At 42.6% G+C, this 6,000-nt stretch overlaps 1 protein-coding gene across 3 annotated transcripts in view; it reads left to right on the top strand.

Annotated features, from left to right (window-relative positions):
* Window positions 1-317: 317 nt before the first annotated feature.
* LOC112247606 (protein FAM168A) overlaps window positions 318-6,000 on the top strand; it is a 57,318-nt gene continuing 51,635 nt past the window's right edge. Inside the window, exon 1 of one of the 3 annotated variants that reach the window (XM_042296428.1) lies at window positions 318-513. The gene's annotated coding sequence lies outside the window, so the exon portion shown is untranslated. The remainder of the gene's footprint in view (window positions 514-6,000) is intronic. The other 2 variants (XM_042296426.1, XM_042296427.1) reach the window with 2 other exon arrangements.

The raw sequence follows: 6,000 nt of genomic DNA, 5'->3' as shown, positions 1-6,000 counted from the left end.
ATGGGCATGTTGCAGCAATGTGTTGGAGGGAGGATCCTAGGTGTGGGAAGTGTGCAGAAGGGCATGAGACAAAGGAATGTGTAGCATTGGGGAAAGTAGTGGTATGTGTTCATTGTAGGGGTGCCCATGGGCCTGGGAATCAGAAATGTTGTGTGCGAGAGAGGCAGGTTGAACTTGTCTTCAAAATTAGTTACTTCCAAACTAATATAGTTATACTCACTTTAAAGCTGAAGTTGTAGTTCTAGAGGCGGTGTAATTTTGCGAGCCTGAAAAGCCCATCAACGTTCAATGTTTGCCTGCTGCTGGCCCCTCGCTCCCCCCAGTCCCCCATCCCTCCCTCTCTCGGCATCCCCATCCCCCATTCCGCGGTGTTCCCAACGCCGCTGCAAGCTCGAAATCGCTGTAGTGAGAAGCTAGAGCACCGACACCGTATACATTGCCAGTGCCAGCGAGTTTGAAGATACCTGAACAAAATAAGGAATTTAGAGAGCAACATTTGTCAACCAGACATTGGTAAGGATCACCCGCTAAATATTGTTGTTGTGTCATCTATACTCTTTCCCCCTTTTCCCGTCAATTGTCCGACACGGATATGGCATGGTACTCGGGAAAATACAATGATGATGGAGGATAGCTAGCATTAGCTAGCCAGCTAGCCTAGTTGGTGGACAAAAATAACATTTCAGTGATGGACTTGATAGCTTGGTGTGACGAAATGTAATGCATTTCCTCCATCGCTTGAGATAAAATAGCTAGTCAATCTAGTTATCGATTGACAGATTGTACGAGAAGGGACAGTGTGTGACTGATGCAACTATGTTAGTAAACGTGATGGGATACAGTATGATGGCGTTGGAATTGTCTAGTGCCTTGCTAGTTTTCAATAACTAGTCACGCATTTTTCATTCCACGCAGCGCAGTAAAGAGCAGAGTGGTTTTTCAAAATGGTGTCTAAAGCTTATGTGCCCATTTTTGTCAAACCATCTCTGTTCTGTTTAATAATGTTGGAATGTAACTCGCTTAAACCATTGCTGTGGTTGTTTTTTTGATCTAAATCACTTTCCCAAAGCGCTTTGTCAAAAATTAAATGTAATTTTTTGTTTGCCGTTCTCAAAACCAGCAATAACTGAAGTGGCCATTGCGTTGTTCTCATTTAACCTGGTGTTGTTGAGATTTAACAAGGCAATCAGCAATTTCAGATGCGTGTTAAAAGAGAATCGTGAACAGCCCGAATCCTTTCTGGATTATTGTATTGATGTGAGCCTAATCTGCGAATTTCGGATTATCCGGTTTATAATAGGGATTTATCGCTGGTTTTGTGACTACTGGCTGGCGTTATAACCCGTGTGGGAATTTGTGCAATCAATCACGACAGTCATAATAATTAGGACATGTAAATGTTGTCTATATATGGTTTAATAACTATGCCGTGTTATAACGTTATTACTTATCACTGAAAATCATTCATGGCCAAGCAGTATTGACAACACAGGCGTCTAGCTATCGCAAAGTAAGTGGGACAATTAATGTCATTGTGCCTTTTATTCATAACTGCATACCTCGACACAAAGTAAAGACCCTGTATTAACAGCCATTAAAATATTCGCTCCAGAGAAAGGAACGGAACTCAAACTACAATGATTTAACCCGATAAAGCCTGAAACCACGTGTAGGCCTACCTTTGTGTGCTTGAGTTATAAACTGTTGTATGCTTGAATGGTAAACAGCTCAAACAATGCAGCCATAAAACTGTCACAGGGAGGCAGAATAAGGGCCTACAGGACTGCAGACGGGAATAGACTGCACCGCTGTCTGATCGTTCTGCTTGTGAATAGGACCAGTGGATCAGTACAGGCCATTTACTCTCAATTCAGGAGGAATCGTCCCATCAGAGGCAGCATTATTACTTAGTCCTCTTTGTGTATTGAATGAATGCTCAGCAATCAAGGACTGAAAGATGTGTATTTGAAGAGCTTTCTGACTTCAGAACATTTATTGTTGATGTCTTGTTTTGATCTCTAGGGTTGTGTGTTTTGATATTAGAGTGGCAGGTCGATTTTGAAATAGGCTAAATCGTCAATATCTGTAGAAATGATTTGACAGAAGTGTTAACAGAATGTTCATTCCAGTTTATCTCAATTATGTCCTTTGACTGCTTGTTAATCTTTAGGTGAAATGATGCTGTCATTGGGTGTCAGTGTCCTCAGCATCATTTGTTGTAGTGCAAGATTAGTGTGCTTCTTGACTCGTTGTTTGTGTGTGTGTGTGTGTGTGTGTGTGTGTGTTAAACATCTCTCGCTGTGTGTGTGCCAGGATCAAACAATCCTGTGTGTCTTTCTGTTCTCGTGGCGGAGGTGCCAGAGTGGAAGCTGGGCCACGAGTGCATTTCTCTGTGGTCTCACTCTCAACTATCTGTGTGTGTAGGCCTAGTTCTGATCCAGGATCATTTGTTTCCTGTGTTATTCCTTTTACACCTGGAAATAAACCCACGGCTAGTCCAGTCAGGTGTCACAACGTGTACTGGCCCACCTCTCTGCCTTGTTATCTCTTGCCCTACCTGACAGTGCTGCTTCTTCTTGGTGACAATCACTCATCGGCCTGTGTAGTATCTGCCAAATCAGAGTTTTAATAGAAAATGCCTCTATGTCCTCTTACCTTGAGAGTAGAGGTCGACCGATTTAATCGGGATGGCCGATTAATTCGGGTCGATATCAAGTTTTCATAACAATTTTTTATTTTTTTATACCTTTATTTAACTAGGCAAGTCAGTTAAGAACACATTCTTATTTTCAATGACAGCCTAGTGGGTTAACTGCCTGTTCAGGGGCAGATTTTCACCTTGTCAGCTCAGGGGTTCTAATCTTGCAACCTTACAGTTAACAAGTCCAACGCTCTAACCATTGCACTCCACGAGTAGCCTGCCTGTTACGCGAATGCAGTAGAAGCCAAGGTAAGTTGCTAGCTAGCATTAAACTTATCTTATAAAAAACAATCAATCATAATCACTGGTTATAACTACTAATCCAGGTTAGCAGGCAATATTAACCAGGTGAAATTGTGTCATTTCTCTTGCGTTCATTGCACGCAGAGTCAGGGTATATGCAACCGTTTGGGCTGCCTGGCTCATTGCGAAATAATTTGCCAGAAATTACGTAATTATTACATAACATTGAAGGTTGTGCAATGTAACAAGAATATTTAGACTTATGGATGCCACCCGTTAGATAAAATACCGAACGGTTCCGTATTTCACTGAAATAATAAACGTTTTGTTTTTGAAATTATAGTTTCCGGATTCGACCATATTAATGACCAAAGGCTCGTATTTCTGTGTGTTATTATGTTATAATTAAGTCTGATTTGATAGAGCAGTCTGACTGAGCAGCAGCAGGCTCGTAATCATTCATTCAAACTGCACTTTCTTGCGTTTTGCCAGCAGCTCTTCATGAGCACAGCGCTGTTTATGACTTCAAGCCTATCAGCCTAATGCCTGGTGTAACCAATGTGAAATGGCTAGCTAGTTAGCTGGGTGTGCGCTAATACTGTTTCAAACGTCACTCTCTCTGAGACTTGGAGTAGATATTCCCCTTGCGCTGCAAGGGCCGCGGCTTTTGAGGAGCTATGGGTAACGCTGCTTCGAGGGTGGCTGTTGTCGATGTGTTCCTGGTTCGAGCCCAAGTAGGGGCGAGGAGAGGGACGGAAGCTATACTGTTACACTGGCAATACTAAAGTGTCTATAAGAACATCCAATAGTCAAAGGTTAATGAAATACAAATGGTATAGAGAGAAATAGTCCTATAAATACTATATTAACTACAACCTAAAACCTCTTACCTTGGAATATTGAAGTCTCATGTTAAAAGGAACCACCAGCTTTCATATGTTCTCATGTTCTGAGCAAGGAACTTAAACGTTAGCTTTTTTACATGGCACATATTGCACTTTTACTTTCTTCTCCAACACTTTGTTTTTGCATTATTTAAACCAAATTGAACATGTTTCATTATTTATTTGAGGCTAAATTGATTTTATTGATGTATTATATTAAGTCAAAATAAGTGTTCATTCAGTATTGTTGTAATTGTCATTATTACAAATAAATAAATAAAAATCAGCCGATTAATTGGTATCGGCTTTGAAAAATCATAATCGGTCGACCTCTACTCGTGAGAGGTCAGTTCTGGCCTAGACCATATTCTCTGTAGTATCCCCAAAAGGTGAGCTTGTCCGACCAGACGGACAGAAGTGCTGAAGTCCAAGTCCAAGGCCAGGTCTGTGAGTCAGTCATGCTGTCCAGCCATGCTGTGACCAGTTGGCTTGTCGTCTGTTTAGTCTGCTCTCTGAGACACTACTACAGAGCGGTGTGTGTCTAGGGACTCCCTCTATTTTCTCTGGTAACACCAACTACATCCTGGTACATCCCTTAGGAAAATGTGGCGCTGGACAACATGATGAGAAGATTTTTTATTTACCGGCCATTTGAGAAATGTACCAGACACGTATTCATTAGTGCATCCACCCACAGTGATCACAATGACAGAATTCACATGTAGATTATGGTAATTAATCTGAACAAAAACATGCAACTCCTGTAATGAAGCAGCCAATGAAACAGCATTTTCAAACATTTGCCTAAATGTAATTGGCAGGGAAAGGGGAAAAACAGCATTCTAAACAGAACGGTAGATGTTAGAGAAAGATGGTAGATCTAAAGATACAACAACTAGGATGGGTTGCTCATTTGGTAGGGCTGACCCCATGTAGTTGACAGGTCGATTGACTGGGCGATAGGCTGTTGGTCGACCAGTCACTTTTTAGTCGAGCAGTTGCAACAACAAAAAATGTTATACAAAATGTATGGCACATGTCTTGATTGACGCCTGTCTTGAGTGATGCCAGTCTCAGTGGACTAGTCCATTGTGGAGACCACGGGGGTGGTTCAACAGTAGTAGATTGACTGTTAATTCCCATAATTTCTCATCTACAATGTTTGTTTGGTTACTGTAATTTCTGTTGATGCATTCAATATATTATTATTAATCTTTTACAGTTCTCATTGTCAGAGTGGATATGTTGTTTGCAGAGTGCACAATCTAGATACAATGCTATTTTATAGCAAATAAATTGACAACAGACTTACAGCACGCTCATAGGGAACAAGCACAGCACTGAGGATTGGCTGAGAGAAGTTGATAATACAAATATTGTGGGGGCTGTTTTGTTAGACTTCAGTGTGGCTTTTGACATTATCGATCATAGTCTGCTGCTGGAATAACTTGTGTTATGGCTTTACACCACCTGCTATACCGTGGATAAAGAGCTACCTGTCTAACAGAACACAGAGGGGCCTTACTAGTGGCACAGTGGTCTAAGGCACTGCATCGCAGTGCTAGAGGCGTCTCTACAGATCTGGGTTTGATCCCAGGCTGTGTCGCAGCCGGCCGAGACGGGGTGACCCATGAGGCGGCGCACAATTGGCCCAGCATTGTCCGGGTTAGGGGAGGGTTTGGCCCAGCATCGTCCGGGTTAGGGGAGGGTTTGGCCCAGCATCGTCCGGGTTAGGGGAGGGTTTGGCCCAGCATCGTCCGGGTTAGGGGAGGGTTTGGCCAGCCGGGATGTCCTTGTCCCATCGCGCTCTAGTGATTCCTTGTGGTTGGCCGGGCGTGTGCACGATGACTTCGGTCGCCAGTTGTACGGTGTTGCAGGTTCAAATCCCGAGCTGACAAGGTACAAATCTGTCGTTCTGTCCATGAACAGGCAGTTAACCCACTGTTCCTAGGCCGTCATTGAAAATAAGATTTTTTTCTTAATTAACTGACTTGCCTAGTTAAATAAAGGTAAAAAATCAAATTAAAAGTGAGCACTGTGACAAGAAGCAGCGTGTTTTGTGTTTTGGAGGACCCACGGCTCGAGACCTTCACCTCTCCCGAGTCCGTACGGGAGTTGCAGCGATGAGACGAGACTATAACTACCAGTTGTGGAGATAAAGGGGTAAAAAAT

The sequence above is a fragment of the Oncorhynchus tshawytscha genome, linkage group LG13, assembly GCF_018296145.1.
Source record: "Oncorhynchus tshawytscha isolate Ot180627B linkage group LG13, Otsh_v2.0, whole genome shotgun sequence".
NCBI classification, from domain to species: domain Eukaryota; kingdom Metazoa; phylum Chordata; class Actinopteri; order Salmoniformes; family Salmonidae; genus Oncorhynchus; species Oncorhynchus tshawytscha.
This window is presented reverse-complemented; position numbering and strand designations above follow the sequence as displayed.